Source organism: Semicossyphus pulcher, unplaced genomic scaffold (assembly GCF_022749685.1).
Source record: "Semicossyphus pulcher isolate SPU_LCO1_2020_fin unplaced genomic scaffold, fSemPul1.0.p SCAF_23, whole genome shotgun sequence".
Taxonomy (NCBI): domain Eukaryota; kingdom Metazoa; phylum Chordata; class Actinopteri; order Labriformes; family Labridae; genus Semicossyphus; species Semicossyphus pulcher.
In genome coordinates, this window is record NW_027211697.1 from 14,443,121 (window position 1) to 14,463,127 (window position 20,007).

At 40.2% G+C, this 20,007-nt stretch overlaps 1 pseudogene; it reads right to left on the reverse strand.

The window, feature by feature from the left end:
• Positions 1–2,533: 2,533 nt before the first annotated feature.
• LOC138602570 (immunoglobulin gamma-1 heavy chain-like) lies at positions 2,534–19,509 on the reverse strand (annotated as a pseudogene).
• Positions 19,510–20,007: the final 498 nt, after the last annotated feature.

Below are 20,007 nucleotides of genomic sequence, written 5' to 3' on the forward strand. Positions count from 1 at the left end.
TTAACTATAATTACACTATATTATTTCCAAAAATGAAAATAATTGAAATCTCAATGTTTTTTTGTAAATGAGGGTTTAGGAAGAAAGGAATCACCCTTGTAACATCAAAGTATAGATGTTGTGGAAGACCTTGTTGGAATTTTATTCAGCTCTGTTTAATGTTGAATAAGATCTGTGCCTCAACGTGGGCTCGGGGGCCAATATGAGTCCCTGTCTCCTGAATGGACCACTTACGTTAATCTAACCATGTTTGAACACTCTCTCTTAAGCCCTTTCCCCACTGGTCGAAAAACCCTCTAACACCCGGGAACACTCATCTTTTTTTCTTAATGGGAAAGGCTACAATCAACATTCAGACCCGGGTCAAATGACTCTGCAGTAGACCCGGGTAATTATCGCCTCGTCTCCAATCGGCATTGATGGGAACACAAAAACCATGTTGACACGCTAATCTCCGCCCCCTTTCAGGCGCAATGCCATGCTACGTCGGTAACTTCTGTGACTCCTTGTCAACTCAGCTACAATTTCCGCCCGTCTCCTTCCAAGCAGCGCTCGAACATCGTTCCAAGTTGTGGGTGCCGAGTTTGATAAACAGACTGAGTAATAGGTACAATAAAAACCTTTACTAACCCTGTCCCCGGCACGTTTGTGACGTCAGATGGTGACGCAGCAGAAAAGAGACTGAAAGCACTACACTCCACTGGGAATGGGAAAAGAGACCATCGGCATCTATAAACAATACAAACAAGCAGTTCTACCTCAAAGACAGAATGTGCACACATTGACAGTAACTCTGCATGTGTATGTATGGAGGAACAGAAATGGTTAGAAAAACAGTCTCTGTTCTTCAAGTGAATGTACCTCTGTGTCTTAGCATTTAGCAAGTCCAGTTCAGAATCATCAAATGTCTACCCAGCTGGTGTTTCACAGAGGATGCAGCTCAACATTGCTGTACGTGGAGCTTTGTCTCACTCTTGTGGACAGTCTAAGTAACACAGGGGTGTTGGTATTGTGAGAACAATGTACTGCAGTATAAGCCTATCCTTGAAGAAAGTTATGACCTTTTTTTTATTGCTGATTTTATTGATGTTTGGAGATAGAACCTGCGGTCCTGAGAGAGAGAGAGAGTATTATTTTACCTTTGCTTGCTTCTTTCTAACTATTAGATGTTTATTTATAAAAAATGAGCTGATATCATATCAGCAGTTGTACATACCTTTACATTATGTGGGCCTGAATTGTAAATGGTAATACCTTTGTGTCTAGGCTAGATGGTGTGTGTCCTAAAAGTTAGGTGGAGAGAAGGCTGGAAGTCTGTTGCACAGATGTTGCAGCATGACAGGGTAGAGTGATCAGGGCAAGCAGCAGGCGGAAGCATTGAGTAACACCCAGCTCCCAATAAAGTAAATGGACTGTACTTGTGTGCTTTTCTAGTCTTTGCGACCACTCAAAGCTGCTTTTACACTACATTTCACATTCAACCATTCACACACACTGATGGCAGGACTGCTACGTAAAGTGCCCAACTGTCAATCAGATATCACATTCATACCCGTTGGCTATGCCACCGGGAGCAATTTAGGACACTTCGACCTGAGCGTGAGGGAGCTGGGGATCGAACCTCCGACCTTCCGTTTGAAAGACGACCGGCTCTAGCACTGAGCCACAGCCGCCCCTAGTAAAGCACCAAATTACAGAAGTGAAACAAAGTTATGAGCAACGGAGCATCACAGACTCCAGGTGTGAGGTGGGGTTATGCCAGTAAGAGAAACAGAGTGCACATTTAAATATCTCATGTCGTCTCATGTCAGTGTACATGCACTATAGTTTTTGCATTGCTTGTCAGGACCTGCTGAAGGTTTAAGTCTCTTAATAATAGAACCGAGAACTTTTGTCTTTTGCAGATGCAATGGAGATGATAAACAGAGTAATGCAATAAATAACATGATAAAACAATTAAAATGTCAATAACAAGAAATAAGTGTTACGTATTAAAACATTTTTTGGTGAAATAGACATTTAGACAATAGATAGTATGAACAATTAAATGGAAAAGCAAAAAATGGATCAACATCAATGGTTAATGACATTTAAACATTTTTGTTCAGCAGACATAAAGCTTTTGTAATTAAAACAAAGGAAAATACTTACACAATACTCTTAATAATGACTCTTAAGTTAATGAAAAAAAGGCAGACAAAATAAGTCTTACAGAAAGTTCACCTTGTTTCATTTAACCTGTGAAGACAAAGAAAACAAATGTTGAGTGAAAATGCACCAAAGTCATCAAAGTCCTGCTTTTCCAGTTAGGCCTACATTACTGTATAATAAAATATCACAATGAGTACTTGTCTGACATCTTCATAATTATGACCTTCATAGTTTAAGTAAAACGTTCAAAGCTAAATGTTGGTTTTTGGATTTCAAAAGTATTTGAGTCATTTTTTGTAGGGTTATATACTTTATAACCTTCGAGGTAAGACCAGATTTAAACAGTTGTTCGGTCAGTTAATTCAATAGACAACAACGCATTTTAAAAAGGCAGTATTGGCATGTGTCGAAACATGTTGAGGTGGACCAGGTTGTTCCCTTCATGCATTCTGTACCCAATGGACCTGACAATAGCTTTGGTTGAGTTTGGTTGAGCCATAGACTCGTGGGACACTTCACAGCTATACACTACATCACTCTGTTTCCACTGATCAAGGCTGAGCGATAACTGGCCATAAGCCGAATAGGATCCTTGGTTTTCTACAGGCTCTGTGGTATGGAACGTGTATGTTGAATCTGCTTTCTCGTCATCAACAAGCCAAGACACCAAAACCTCACGAGGGTAGAAGTCTTTCACATAGCAAGTCAAGGTCACCATTTCTTGTCTAGTATGTTCTACTGGAGCCAGCATAAACACTGAAGGACGCCGAGTCGGTCCTCCTGCAAGCATGAGAGAAACATTAAACCTCCTGCCACACATACAGTGCTGAAGACAATCTCTGCTCCATAATCAGCTGAGAAAGATCACTGGATTTGATGGCATGATTAGAAAAAATAAAGACAGCCCTTCAGTTTTCTTACCAATATTCCTTTCAAAGGGTTTCTTGAGCGGTTCATGTAAATCTGGATGAATAACAACACAGCTGGGTTTTATCCCCCGGGTCCAGTCCTCAAATGTGATCTCGAGTGGTACTCTGTAAAGGCCTCCACGTCCTTTTTTGTCCTTCGATTTGGCATTAGCGATTTCAGTTCCTTCCTCGTCCTCCCAACGTACCTCTTCTACTGATGGCGTATTTACCTTGACTTCACATACTATTGTTCCTTTTCCTTTTGAAAACAAGTCCTCCAGTGAAGGGTCTTTGATCACTACGTCAGCAGCTAATTCACTGCATCCGTCACCTTTGGGGCTGAGGAATAAGGGAAACATTATTGGACAGGAATGGCTGCAAACCAATGAGAATATAAACCATAGAAATTCACACAAAATGTTTCAATAATTAGTATTCATTTACTTACTAGAGGGAGAGGACGTCTGTTTGTAGGACACAGTGGATCTATTGAACGTTGCACCATTTTGACCTTTCCCTTCAAACTCGCATGTATAATTAATGCTCTCAGTCCATTCACTGGCTGGTACTTTGAGAACACTGTAAACACTGTACAGTCCATTAGCTGTCTTTTTCTCTGCAGAAGAGCTTTTCATCACATTTGCTTCATCGGCTATTGGTGCTTCATTTTTCAGCCATTTGATCTTTTTGATTACTTGGTGAAAAATCACTGGCAATGCAGGTGAAGGCAACCTCCTGATCCTCATAACATGAGACAAACACTTTAACATCTGGTATCTGATAAGGCATATCTGAAAAAGAAAAAGATATAAACAAATATATGTATGCGCAAGCAGGGGATGTGTGTGTGTGTGTGTGTGTGTGTGTGTGTGTCTGTGTGTGTGTATAATATATATATGCAGAAGCAGAGGTTCATGTAGTTTGATAAAACTCAAAGGATCTCTTTAGCTTGTTTTTAAAGTGCGCAGAAGGACTCGAGGAAAATACAATTGAACAGCAGAGCTCTGATGCTCGCTTCTGCATATACATTGACTGCTCAGGCAAGCAAACATGGAGTTAACTTGAACATTAATTATCACCATAAAGGTTCAATCTATCTGCATCACTATGATTATGCAGATAGATGGAAAGAAGCAGAGCACACAACAATAATTTGTTCTTCAGCAGGTGCAGAGGGCATGCAGAATATTAGTAATAGATAATATAGACTGAGTCAGCAGCTGTATGTGCACGAGAAAGTGCCAACCTTCTCATTCCACCACACTGTTTGGTTAACCGGTCAGGTCTGCTCATTATGACATTAGAAACCTTAGAAACACTCTAACCTTTTAATAGCTAAATTCTTTTTTGTGCTCTCCTTTGTGTTCACGTTCCTTCATAATTGAGTATATTGTAAAACAATTACAACAGTGATGGCTCACTTTTACTTTTAGTTCAAACGTCAAAATATCAGCTCAGGATAAAGGTACAATGACGGGGTTAGTCTACCTCTGATAACACCTCTAAAGAACACAGTAATAAAACCAACTAGTAGAGACACATTGCACCAATAACATTTATCAATGTATTATTATTATTGATTAGTGCACCGTAAGAAATGGATCTTATGTATTTGGTACTGTATTCTACTGTTATCTACTGGCAATACATGTACGCTTTGTGTCATCACAATCAATTTGAAAACCTTTTAAATTGTTTCACAATGCTAAAATATGTTAACAGCTCTGCCATGTTAACCTGCTAAATTTCAAATCAACTACTATAAAGGCATTTATATATGACTAAACACAAGACTTACGTGGATTGATGAATGTCCCCTGTCCTGTTCCTGCTGTATTTGTCACAACACAGTGGAAGGGCTTCATGTTGTCCCAGTCCTGTCTGCTCACTTTGAGTTGACTGACTCCCGTATAAACATTGTCTTTCAGTACTGGAGGATACTGAGTGAATTCCCGCAAGTTAGACCCCTGTTTGTTCCATGTGTAGGTCACTGAGGACGGTGTGAAGCCAGTGGCAAGGCAGCCAAGAGTGACCAGGTCACCAGTCCCAGAATCACATTGTATCAGAGGATACACGGTTGGCTTGGAAACACATGCTAACAAAGTAGAAACAAAAATGCCGTTAAAAAAGTGAAGTGAACATTTAAAATAAGATATTTTTCATCAAACATAAGTTAACAATGGAATGAAGTTGGCTTACTTCATCAAAAGCATAGCAAAGCATTGCAATCAAGGATACATTTTAATACCTTAACCTTTTCATATGTTGAATGAGAGAAGTGCGCTCCGTACATACATCTTTATCTTATCACATTTCTTTAGATGTTATTTGATGAACTAGCCTCCCTCAGTAATATCATTTGTGGTCTACTCTTTTTAAAATATAAATGTCGATAACTTTTAGTCCGTAACTTTGATGATAATCATTGTTATTTTTTCAAAGGTAAATGGAGTGTAGCTGTACATTTGACAAACATACAGTACTGAGTTTATGGCATCATATCATTTTGTTAACTTTAACTTTTGTTTAAATTAGGCAAATATGTTTGAGATTAAACAGTATTCTTACCTGATGTAACAGTTACCATTGTACCCTTTCCCCAGTAGTCAAAAGCTTCATAGTAACACAGCGCTGAAATTACTGAACCACTAGTCTGAAAAGGCTGTCTACTAACGTTGAGAGCTACTCTACTCTACTCTAACTTTTAATAATGCTCGCTTTGTCATATATTTTCTTCCAATGAAATAAAATACACTTAGTATAAATCTTCACCAGTGTCTTCAGAGAATTTTTACCGGCGAACAGATGGGTTTTTTTTTTTACCCTTATAGTAAAACACTTTCATTTTGTGACACTCCAAATCTTTAGAGGTTTTAGCAATTTAAATGTAACTTAAAAAGGGATTTAGCAGTGCAAATCTTACCTGATGACACCGTTACCATAGTGCCTTTTCCCCAGTAGTCGAAAGCACCCCAGTTGTCACAGTTCAGAAAGTCATAAGGACTTAACACGAAAACTTACTTTTTACTGTAATATCCCTTAATAATAACTTCTCATCAAACAGTTTGATTTGAACTGTTGCCAAAACCAAAGTTAGATATAAACCTGTCCATAGAACTACCAGCCAGGAGTTTTAATATTATCAGAGATTCTATGCCAGCCTACAAAATACTGTTGGCTATGATATCCTTGTTCAACACTTGTGACCACATGAAAAAAGATGAAATTGCATTAGTAATGGGATCAATGGGAGTTTCATTCACTAATCAAACATATTAAAATCACTTACCTGAAGTGACAGTGACCATAGTGCCTTTTCCCCAGTAGTCAAAAGCCCAGTTGTCACAGTTCAACAAATAATTAACCGCTGCATACAAAAACCTGGATCTCAAGCATCTACATGTTCCATAGTGTGTGATTTTGTAATAATCTACCCTATTACATAGTTACATTGGCCTCTGCAATTACCAACTTTGAAATTGGATCCGCTCAGTTTAAATTGAGTCTATGGATTTTAACACCTTTAACATACAGTATTCCAGATATACATTAACTTACGGAGTCAAAACTGGATTTCCTAATTCTGCTTCAAAATCAAACAAACAAATTAAAAAGACAAAATAAGTGTTTGGCTTACCTGATGTGACTGTAACCATCGTTCCTTTTCCCCAGATGTCAAAAGCACCGTCACAGTGTGATATGTGAACACATCCAACATACAAAAACAAGCACCTCAAAGACTCCCTTCAAGCCACTGAGGTCAAAATACCTTATATTTAACTGTGTAATCACCAAATTGTCATTATCAAGACCAAAATGAATTATTTTACCTGATGTGACGGTCACCATGGTTCCTTTTCCCCAGATGTCAAAAGCATTGTCACAGTGTGATATGTCAACACATCCAACATACAAAAACAAGCACCTCAAAGACGCCTTTCACGCCACTGAGGTCAAATTATGTGATATCAATGACATTTGAAATGTAAGGAGAGGTTTCAATTGAACTATAGTAGGAAAATACTTGGGAGCTTGTATCATATTCTAAATTGTTGTACTTACTCAGTAAATTAGTGTATATATGTAATATTTACTCTGATCTTATGTTTTAACTAAAGATTAAATGTTAGTTTGAGTACAGTTTTAACCAACATACATTTTTATAATGAAAAAAACCATGAAAAGCAAACATGTTTCACTGACTAAAGCAATCCCCAATGTACCATTTATTAACCACTTCCCTAAAGGTATTCCTTTCCTGTGGTGGGGCTTATATAAAACTAAGTGTTTGCCAACAGTTGGTGTACAGCTTTATCACATCCTCCTGTCACCTTCAGTTACTGCAGCGTGGATAACCAGATATACTTGATTTAGCTGCATTACTTGGACATGGAAATAGGTTTATGATATCGGGCTGTCATATCCACTCAATCATCCACAACATCCATACTGAAAGTATCTCATGTTTTAGTCCATTAACTTTTTAGGTTTAGGTAACGTATGGATTTTAGTCATTCTGACTCAGTTCTTACTGGAGGATTTTTAATTATTCTCGGTTGTGAATCTTCAAGAAGCAATGTCAAAACAGCTTACAAGCTTTTTCTGTTTAACTTGGCAACTATTATCAGGATCTCCATTCATCATGTCATGGTTCAGATTTGGCAAAAGGTTGGGCAAACCAAAACATCGGAAGGTGTCCCTTTAAGCTCTTGTAGCGATCTGGGTCAAATAACACCGCCCAATATTCCTTGTGTTCATTCACACAGTCAGCAGCCACAATCATTCAATAACCCAATCACACCCTCCCAAAATAACCATGCAGTGGAAAACCCAGACATATCTTTATATACTGTATGTCAGAGGCTAATGTGTTGTTTGTTGAGTGGAGGAGAGGAACGCCAGCTTACCAGAAAACTATTTTTGTCCTTTATTTTTGTTATTTGTCAGACTTGACTCTGACTGGCACCCCACATTTTTATATTTATTCAAACCTGCTAGACTCTATATTATTGTGACAACATTCCTATAATAAAAAAACTATTACAAAATAGTTTAAAATGAACTCCACATCTTCCAGCTACATCAATGCATAAGTAATAATAATCAAATATTTAACAGTCAGTGGAAGGTGTTCTCTTTTCTATTTCTGTAATATTTTAGGGTTTATTTAGGCTTCTTTACCAACGGAATAGAGGAGATGTATCATGTCCTTGTTCAGGGCTTTGTATTAACAATGCCAGATTAAGTTCATTATTACAGCTACCTACTGCAGCTTTAACAGACCACATTTAATTCTCATATCTTTTGCGTAGACCTGGCGTCTGGGCTAATACACGGCAAAATTTGGGCTGTCCGTGATAATTCAGTAGACGTCTATTTGAAGACTTTGATTAAACGTTTGTGTTCGGACCAGATTTCACCTGCTTCTGTCACAAGATTCATCACACATTGACACACATTTACAGCAACTTTCAAGTCTCATAGTGGCTAAAATGATTATGTAAGTGAGCAGTGCATCACAGTAACCCAAAAAATATTAAGCAGAAAAGGATCGACTGGGATTCCATCACTGCATGCATGTATTCAAGCTGAGCTCTTATCCCTGTCGGCTACCGGACACTTTGTCTAATCACATGTCCCTTAGGTATTAATGAACTACGTCAGCATCCAGGGATCGTTCAGCATTCACAGTCAGAGCTGCACAGCCAAAGAAGTTTTTCTTCTTCTGTGGAAAAAGTTCCAAACTGTTCCCTTTATGATGTCTCTGAATGTAATTATTAACATCACACAGCCCATAAAGCGCGGTGTTTATGGTTTTTGTATGTAAAATAAAATGTGTTGAAATTACATCTTTGTGTGGACCGTATTTCACATACCACTGCCAAATGATTTTTGAGAAATGAAGCTATGTCATTACTTTCATCACCCTTTCATTGCTTTGATGAACAAATTAACAAAATGATTAAACAAAAATGTGTTTCTGACACGTTGATGTCATAACAGTACTAACTAACTAATCTACTTCATTAAAATTCGGGCTGAAATTTGCTACACATAGCCAGACTAAATCGGGCCTATATCGAGCCCATCTGTTTAAATGACGGCTTTTGCTTGCTGGGTTATGTCAGGCCTGTCTCAAGGTCCAATTCCCAAAGCATATTGTGTTAATGATAATCAAGCACAAACACAAGCATAAAGTTTCTCTTCTCCGTGCAGTTTGCTCTTAGTTTATGTATGATTGAGGAGAGGAGCTGTCCGCACCTCCACTCTCACAGATGATGAGCTGGATGGGGAGGAGGCACCTCTCACCAGTTTACTGTGAAGTCATTAAGACATTACTATTATTGTTAATACCAGGTGTTAAATCAGTACAGGCTGTCCAAGGCTTACCCCCCGCACATACAGACACACTTTCAAAACAAGACGTACAACGCGGATGAATGCCGTACACTCGCATTTTCACTTGCACCCGACACTTTTGGCTCTTACCAGCCTGTCGACATCAGGAACTAGTTTCTGAGCAGTGGCTATTTTCATTATGTCACTTAGATGTCCGTGCGTCAGCCGACTGCACAGTTTGGACTTCTTAAGGTTGCACTCACGGAATTACCCAGCAAGCATTTTGCAGCTAATAGAAGTCTAATTGCCGTCTATACGTAGACCGGGCGTCTGGGCTAAAACACAGCAAAGTTTGGGCAGTAGACGTACAAAGTGCCTATGTGGCAGAATTGAGCTCCATCAGGATGAGAGCGAAGCTGCAGCTTCGAGAATCTATGACCATTATTTAAAACGAGGCCACGATTTACTATCTCATGTGCACGAGAGTAATGACACAATACTGAATTGTATTTGTGCTATGCTATACAGTACCATTTATAATTAATGGTAGCCCACTTTCTTTTCTATATAATATTTACTACAGTTTAACTGACAACTGAAATTACAAATGAAAGATTTAACTTTATTATCCTGGTCTTACCATCATCCTTCATCTTCATCATTGATGAAGAGTTCAGTATTTTTTTAGGTAAATTAATGTTTAAACAATGTTTACAGTGTTTTCATAAAATGAACATGAACTCAATGCAATGGGAAAATAATACATAAGAATACAGCCACAGTTATTTCTGCAAAGCCACAGAGTCACAAAAGCATTATGTTGCAAAGCAAACTAAATATGACTTTATAGCTGACATCGTTTATGCTGACTCAGTTTAGTAAATGCAGAGTCAAGTCAGACAATATTCTCTGCATATAAACACAGGATTTCACTTCTCTTAAACATGTTTTTTGCGATATTTCTACAATCTCCATAGTTGAAATGAACATAAGTACTTTTACTGAACCAATCCTGTGACAGTCTGATGGTCATTCACCAGCAGCTCTGCTGCCATTTCGATTAAAAAGAGAGATGAATGTATGAACAGGTTTTGGTTACAGTGTGTAACACTGTGTCGTCACCCCAGCTGCTATCAGTTACCACAGTGACAAAAGTACATGACAAAACCTCACCACATCTGCAGGAGACAACACAGTTCTCTGACTTGGTCAGAAAATCAGTGGATTTTATTTTAAATAAAAATTAAAATGGTTTAGAGATTGTTTTACAAAAATATGAAAATAAATGAAAGTGCAATTCTCTTGATGTTTTATGTTATTTTTTCAAGCAGGATGTGAACGATGTGAACGCAATACAAGAATATAAAGCTGCATATTTTATAACATCACACATACACCAAGACGCATTTGGCTGCAGCTAATGTTAGAATATGGGCTGAATCAGTGCCGTCTGCTTCCACTGCTTCTGGTGTTAGTGTTAGGTCTATGCTTTTATTAGTGTTTAGTTTTTAAATTTAGTTTTTCAATTTTGTTTAGAAGAAATGAGCTGCAAATTCAGAAACGATGTAAATTCAAAAACACAAGCAAAAGTCCAAAACAAAAGCAAACAAGAAGGCAGCTTCGTGACACAGAAGACAGCCTAAGTGGGGGTTCAGATGGGAAATCTCACTGGTGCCGAACTCTGCAAGAAAACCACCACGCTACTGTCTTCCCTGTTCTCAAACTGAGCAGTGTTGGTCTCTGGCCATATGGTAGCGGCCCGGCCGTGACTTCTGCTGCGGACGAGATAACCCCAAACACCCAAACTACCTTTTGCTAGTTGAGTTAACACGGACACTTAACTGTACTCGGAGCCCGATACCGGACAGAGTAATCATAAAGAACCACTAGCTGCACGGCTAACAGAAGCTACAATTAGCAGCGGTTAAGTTAGTAAAGCTAGTTGTTGATCGGGAGCCGTGTCTCAACAAAAGTGTGTGATTTCTTTGCTCATATTTTAAAGTTGTCAGTAGTACATGACCAACAGAGACGCTCCGCTCCAGCAGCGTCTAAAATGAGAAAGTCTGAGAGGTAATAAATTCACTGTCTCGTCTCCCTCTCTCTCCAGTTAATACTAACCTGTCACACAGAGCGCCCCCTACAGGCCTGGAGCTCTTCCGTTGTGTTGGCTGTGTTTGCAGCGTTTTTCTTTTGCATGTGTTTTCTGGGTTTGTGTGTTTTTGACTTTGCATCGTTTCTGTATTTGCAGCGTGTTTGATGTTAATGTATTTGTTTTGGCTTTTTTGCAGCAGTTTTTTCATTTGCAGCGCGTTTCCGTCGTTGAATTTGTTTTAGACTTTTGCTTGTGTTTTTGAATTTACATCGTTTCTGAATTTGCAGCTCATTTCTTCGAAACAAAATTGTTTGGGCTGTTGCAGCACGTTTGCCCTTGCTGGCCACCGTAGACATGAGTGTCTCATTACAGTAACAGAGCAGAGAGAGACTGGACACTGACTGCCATCTAGTGTTTCTATAAAGAGAACTGCAGTATTATTTTCAATCTCATACTGAGACTGATTTTAGACGCCAAATAATATAAACAATAATGCAACAATAATGTAAACATGTAGTATTTATTTAATTTATATCTAGACAATTATTTTAGCAGATGGATTTTCTGTTATTGTCTGTTACATGAGTAAGTGATCATTACTGTAAGACAGCCTTTGAATTCTATAGTTATTGTTGATCGATCAGTGCAGTAAAGATGAGTCCTGAAGGATTTTGTACAGCTGCTCAGCCTCCTCCAGTCACTGTGTGTCGAGCACAGTAATACACAGCAGTGTCTTCAGTCTTCAGACTGTTCATCTGCAGATACAGCTGCTGTCTGCTGTTGTCTCTGGAGACGGTGAACCGGCCTTGAACTGACTGAGAGTAGTGTTTGGTGCTACCACCAGTGTTTATAGCAGCGACCCACTCCAGTCCTTTTCCAGGAGCCTGTCTGACCCAGCTCATCCAGGAGCCACTGATTGTGAATCCAGAGGCTGTACAGGTCAGTCTGTGGGATTCTCCAGGACGTTTAACCACTGGTTCAGATTCTGTCAGAGTCTGAGCATCAACACCTGGAGAGAGGATAAAAACATCAAGTGAAATCAGCTGCTGACAGATATATACGCTATGTAACATGAATATAGTGATGATCTTCACCTGCCCAGCAGACAGTTAACAGCAGCAGTCCTGTCCTGTAGTCCATCATGTTAAACTGTGTGTCCACTGTTCTCTGTCCTCCTCTCTGCAGTCACATAAGTAGAGGAGGAAGACATCACAGTTTGCATTGACTCCTCCTCACAGAGAGAACATCTCTTTGTATTGACCAGTCATATTTGATCATATTTTCCTCTGTTTTAACAGCAGTATGGTCGGGCAAAGCCATGAGTAAATCAACACAAAAAACACTGCTGTTAAAAGAGTTCATGTGAAAACTGAAGATTAACAGCTTTCTTCTTCTCTGAACATCAAATTAAACTCAGTTTCCCACTCTTTAAAATGTGTTTAGATGTTTGGATGTCTCTTCAAACCGCTGTAAAGAGGTGGTTACTGTTTGTTTTTGACTTTCTTTGTGTAGAATTATGTTTCATTTTGCTTATTTTAACGGAAGCCTCAGAAGTTCCATCACAAATGCCCACTCCACTGTAGATATTGCAGTAATAATAATAAAGGGCTTTAACATGTTGAATACACATGGACACAGTTCAACCACATTAATTAAAATGAATTTAATCAGCATTGAAACAGGACATAATCTTTCATAAGTGTCTGTGAACATTTCTTACAAGTAAAAACTGAAATGATTTCACTGTTTTTGTGAAGTTGGACCTGAATTAAACCTTCCAACAAATAAAAGAAAAGAAAAAACATTCAATAACCATCATTTTAATCACTGACAGATAATAACACTCAGTTTTTATGAAGTGATGCTGAGAGAACTGAATGTTCCCAGTGATGGTTGTAAACAGAGGAAGTAGTTTTTGTACGACTCTCCTGTTATTGTCTCTCACTGTGGCTCTCTGGCACAGTAATACACAGCAGTGTCTTCAGGCTGCACATTCTGTCCGTTTAGAGTCGCTGGCCCTCATTTATCAATCTTGCGTGAAAACGGGTGCAGATCTGAGCGCAGAATTGGTCTTACGACAGGACACACGTGTGATTTATGAAACGTTCGTATCTGACCAATCCCAGCGTACGATTGATCCGGTCTTGATAAATGCGGCGGCTGAATTCGACCGTCATTAACATGTTACGCAACTTAAATATTCCTGGTTTGGAGGCCTCGCCCACTGAGGTCAAACATGGAGAAAAGAAACACTGGCAAGAAAAGAAACTTTTCCGAGATGTTAATCGGCATCCTCACATCTGAGGTGGAGCAAAACAAAGATGTGCTTTTTGGCAGTCTGAAAAATGGAATTAAAGGAGCTCATAAAACGCTGTGTGGAAGAGGATAACGGAGGCAGTCAACAGCGTTGCCGTACAGGAACGGACTCTGGCTGGGGTTTGATTAAAATTCTCAATAACTTACAAATTTCTTACAAATAATTAGGATTACACATGTTACATGGGTATATATTTCTATTGTATGTTTAAATGTTTCAGAGCCAGGCACCAGCAGTATGTCGGCCAGCTCTCCTCCCCAGAGCGGTCCCACTGAGCCAGACCCACAGAGTCAGGCTGCAGAGAGCGAGCGCGTGCCCTCCGCGCCCCGTGCTGTGCTGCCTCAGTTGTCGGCACACTTGAGGCGATAAATAACACATTAAAAGAAATTAACGAAACCCTAAAAAAGCCTTAATAAAATGTTTAAATGACTAAATGTTGTCCATTGTCTGTGTTTAGTATGCCTTTAGCCAATTTCACCTAAGATACTTCATCACATTACTGATTAAATACTGCAGCACGTTTGCAAAAGTTTAAGGTAAACTTTACATTTTAAAAGCGATGGATGAGGTCCTGTCTCCTCCGTATAGCCCCCAGTGGAGGCTGTGCTGGCCACGGTTCCCTGGGCATTGGCTCCTCTGGCTGCGCCGGCACATCAAAAGGCACTCCATTTACCAATGCAATGTTGAGCAATCCTGAACAGGCCAAAATCATTTCGCACACTGTCTCTGGGGTATACAGCAGCGTTCCCCCCGCTGGTCCAAGACAGAGCCACCTGCCCTTGAGCAACCTGAAGCAGTGCTCCACTGTGACCCGTGTGCGTGTGTGCGCACTGTTGAACCTGTGCTCAAAAACAATTGCACAATTTTACCAAAGGCTATTTTGAGTTCATTTGCAAACACGGATTTCTGCTTGTATTTATTATTATTTCAAATTTTAATGTTGAATAATTAGTTGTCATGTTAAGGATATTTAGCCTATCATATTTTTTTTATTTTACAAAAAAGTGGTATCAGTAAAAACGTGGGATTTAAAAAAATAATCATTTTGTTTTATTCGTTTTAAGAATCCTCTTTGATCTGTTCTGAATATGTGGCTGCTTATGCTTAGATGACAGCTGAGGTTTGTTTAATAATTACTTTCAGACTCAGCCAGATTTTGCTGTGCTGCACCGCAAATCCACAGACTCAGATTTGCGTACACAAGCTCAGACCTGACGTGAGATCTGATCGTAGCTTCCGCTCACGTCTAAATTGATAAATGCCGAAGCTTGCGTGGAAATGGTCGTACGCACAGTTTTCTGCCGTATGTTCGTTTGATAAATGAGGGCCACTGTGTTGCTGGAAGAGTCTGAGTCGATACTGAACTTGTTCTTCAGTGAATCTTTGCAGTATGAATCACCAGTGTATTTCATTCCAATCCACTCCAGTCCTTTCCCTGCAGGCTGTCTGATCCAGGCTGTCCAGTAGCTGCTAAGAGAATAAGAGACCTGACAGGTGATGGTCAGACGTTGACCTGGCTGCACAGTCACAGAGGCTGGCTGTGTCAACTGTTCACACTTCACACCTGTTAAAATAAAGAACATGTTTTGTAAGAAATGATCAAGTTAAAGTGCAAAAGAAGAACTGTTGACTTTGACAAATCCAGAGAGACTCACATCCAGCTGCCAACAGCAGCAGCAGAGCTACAGAAAACATGCTTTATGTTAAAGTGACGTGCTGTGAACTCCACTGACAGCCTGATGTGAAGCTTTTATAGCCGAGTAACAAGGAAGCTCACTGAGTTTGCATAGAGTCAAACATATGAAGCATCAGTGTTGCTCTGACTATATGAAAGCATGACTGTAAATCACCTCTGCTTTACATATGATACATCTGAGTTTTGCATTGACTCCTCCTCACCAGAACGTACAGCTGGAACAGACTTGATCTGTAACTCAAGTTCCTCGAGATCAAGCAGCCAAGGGTCATTTAATATTCACCAATCAGCCAAAACATTATGACCACTGACAGGTGAAGTGAATAACATTGATGATCTCGTTACAATGGCTCCTGTCAGTGGGTGGGATATGTTAGGCGGCCAGAGAACATTTTGTCCTCAAAGTTGATGTAATGGAAACAGAAAAACATGGTCAAGTGTAAGAATGTGAGCGAGTTTGACAAGGACCAAATTGTGATGGCTGGATGACTGGGTCAGAGCATCTCCAGAACTGCAGCTCTTGTGGGGTGTTCCCGGTCTGCAGCGGTCAGTACCGACCAAAAGTGGTCCAAGGAAGGAAAACAGGTGAACTGCTGACAGGGTCATGGGCAGCCGAGGTTCATTGATGCTCGTGTGGAGATAAGGCTGGCCCGTGTGGTCTGATCCAACAGAAGAGCTACTGTAGCTGAAAGAGCTGAAAGAGTTGATGCTGGTTCTGATAGACAGGTGTCAGAACACACAGAGCATCACATTGTTGTGTATGGGGCTGCTTAGCCGCAGACCGATCAGCTGTTTTTCTTTTTCTATGAACTTCAACTCTGCGATCATTATTACATTTTTATTTACTTTTAGATTTTACATTTGGTCCAATATAAGTTGTAGAGGCCTTTTTACAAAGTGATGCTGAGACAGCTGAAAGTTGATGGTTGTAAATAGAGGAAGTAGTTTTTGTACGACTCTCCTGTTATTGTCTCTCACTGTGGGTCTCTGGCACAGTAATACACAGCAGTGTCTTCAGTCTTCAGACTGTTCATCTGCAGATACAGCTGCTGTCTGCTGTTGTCTCTGGAGATGGTGAACCGGCCTTGAACTGACTGAGAGTAGTATTTGGTGCTACCACCAGCATCAGCAGCGATCCACTCCAGTCCTTTTCCAGGAGCCTGTCTGACCCAGTGCATCCAGTAGCTGCTGAGTGAGAATCCAGAGCCTGTACAGGTCAGTCTGTGGGATTCTCCAGGACGTTTAACCACTGGTTCAGATTGTGTCAGAGTCTGAGCATCAACACCTGGAGAGAGGATAAAAACATCAAGTGAAATCAGCTGCTGACAGATATATACGCTATGTAACATGAATATAGTGATGATCTTCACCTGCCCAGCAGACAGTTAACAGCAGCAGTCCTGTCCTGTAGTCCATCATGTTAAACTGTGTGTCCACTGTTCTCTGTCCTCCTCTCTGCAGTCACATAAGTAGAGGAGGAAGACATCACAGTTTGCATTGACTCCTCCTCACAGAGAGAAACTGGGCCACTTTAATTTACCTCACCTCTCGTGTATTGAAGTTTGCTCACATTTGTATGAAGAGACAAAAAGATTGATCATTCTTTTTGGCGCCTCATCAGAGGAAACTTGGCCTCTTCTAAGCTCCAGTAGAAGTCGGGTACAAAGAGAAGCTGATGTTGATTCTTCAGAGTCTTCACACTGCATTTCCATCAGTTCTAATTGCAGACTCTCATCCACTTCTTCTGCATCCATCAAGAAGGAGGTAGAGAACAGCTGCATGTCTTTGTCAATAGCAGAAAAATGATCCCAGACACATATTTCCCTTTCTTAGCAGAGAAGTTGGCCTTTGGAAAAGCAGACTTAATTTCACACAGCGTGGGGAAGTGTGCAGCATTGAAGTTGCCTCATTGTGTCTCAAAGAGACGGAGCTTCACACAGAAGGCTTTCATGTGTGTGTAAAGCTGTGGCACAAACTGCTCTTTGGACACTGGAAGATTAGGTCCCCGTATTCAGCATCGATTTCAGGAGAGCCTGAAATTCTCTGTGATAGAGCCCTCGAGCTCGAAATATGTTTTCAGAAGTGTTCATCACGTCGCCAAGCTGGACCTTCTTGGCACAGAGTTATTGTCAAACATTCTCGTCAATTCCTGCAAACAAACAATGAACAAAGTGGCCTCTGTGCTCTCATCACATGCAATCAAGTAGAAATCAAAAGCACGAGCTTCATCTGACACTTGATGCTTTAAGTCAGCTGACAAGTCTTGGATTCGCTGGGCGACTGTGTTTCTGGACGTGCTGACGTTGAATTCCTGCATTTTCTCTGGTCACATTATTCCTGCCACTTTAGTGAGATACTGTTTGATGAAGTCACCCTCTGAGGAAGGTTTCCCGTGTCGGGCAATGAGTTGAGCTACCTCGTATCTGGTGACTGTGGCATCTTCTTGTGTTTTGTTAGGATGGAAAAAATACTGTTGTTGAGCTAACAGGCTAGCTGCCATTTGCTTAACTTTCTGTTGTGGCTCGGCACCAGTGTAGGACGTGTCGGACTGATGCTTGGTTTCATCGTGTCGTTGAACATTGTAGTCTTTCATCACTGCAGCAGTTTCAATGCAAATCCAACAGACACACTTCCCCTTGACTTCCATGAAGAAATATTCATTTTCCCACCGTGTCTGAAACTTTCTGCACTCACTTGCTAATTTGTGTTTCTTTGGTTTTCATGTTTAATCACCCGTGGCAAAATCTTCTCTGAGTGATTGCACCTGTTTTGTGAGGACGGAGAAGCTGCCTTGTTCAAGACAGCAGCGCCGCCTAGTGTCAAAACTAAGACGTACAATACAGTCAAGCACAAGCTTTATTTTCTCATGCGGGCCATATTCCATTCTGTGTTTAGGAATTGCTGCAAATTAGAAATGGACCACAGGCCGCAGTTGGCCCACGGGCCGTAGTTTGGACACCCCTGCTCTACGTTCTGGAGCTCAGGCTGCATGATGTGACGACTTTGACAACAATTAATCAGTTTTAAAGTTTTGCCAAAGTGAGTTTTTCCAACAAATCAAACCTTCAGAGTTTTTCTTTCTGTTGTTTATTTTCTCACTGAGTTCTCATCAGTTTTATTTCTCAGAACATCATTAGGAAAAAAACAGCAGGAATAAATGTGTAGAAAACATTTGTGGATATTAATGAAGCTTTAACAACAAAGTGAGGAAACGTGTGTAAGCCCTCAGAACATAGATGCCATTTAACCCCATGTTATTTAGTCAAAGACAGAAATTCCATCTTTAATGTTTCATTTGTTTCATGGAAACCTTTTTGAGACAGAGTTGTGAAGAGAAATAATGTCACTATTTCACATGTTGACACTTCACTGTATATTAAATATCTTTTTATACATTATAATCTTTGACTTTTCCTGTTTCTAAATATGTCTGTTCTGTTCTTAACAGTGAACTGTTGTTATAATCATTAGTGGTCTGAGGGCTCCTCCTCTGGTGGCTTCATGTTACAAGTGTTCAGGCACTGAGGGGTTTTTGTTCAGCTCTGCTGATGCTTTGTGTTATTGTGGCTCTCTGGCACAGTAATACACAGCAGTGTCTTCAGTCTTCAGACTGTTCATCTGCAGATACAGCTGCTGTCTGCTGTTGTCTCTGGAGACGGTGAACCGGCCTTGAACTGACTGAGAGTAGTGTTTGCCGCTACTATCAGTGTAGATGAGAGCGATCCACTCTAGTCCTTTTCCAGGAGCCTGTCTGACCCAGTGCATCCAGTGGCTGCTGAGTGTGAATCCAGAGCCTGTACAGGTCAGTCTGTGGGATTCTCCAGGACGTTTAACCACTGGTTCAGATTGTGTCAGAGTCTGACCATCAACACCTGGAGAGAGGATAAAAACATCAAGTGAAATCAGCTGCTGACAGATATATACGCTATGTAACATGAATATAGTGATGATCTTCACCTGCCCAGCAGACAGTTAACAGCAGCAGTCCTGTCCTGTAGTCCATCATGTTAAACTGTGTGTCCACTGTTCTCTGTCCTCCTCTCTGCAGTCACATAAGTAGAGGAGGAAGACATCACAGTTTGCATTGACTCCTCCTCACAGAGAGAAACTGGGTTTAACTTGGATCTCAGTTACTGTTTAATGAAACAGGAGAATGAATGTTCAGTGTGATGAGTCGTTCCTCTCATGTTTCAGTTTAATTTGTGTGATATGTTGACTAAAGCATTTTTAATTGGTTGCTCTAAAGTCATATTAAAACCAAAATATCAAAGTCCATTGCAATATTACATAAGACAAAAGATGTTCTCAACGTAAATTCATTACATATATTGTGTCGTTCTTTCATACTTCCATACGTTACATATTGTGTGGAGGTTTGGGGAAAAACCGATGTTCTTGCTGCAGAAGAGAGTGATCAGAATTATAAACAGAGCTGATTATCGAGAACCAACAAATAAATTATTAATTCACAGGCACTTAAATTCAGTGAGCTTGTAGACTTTAC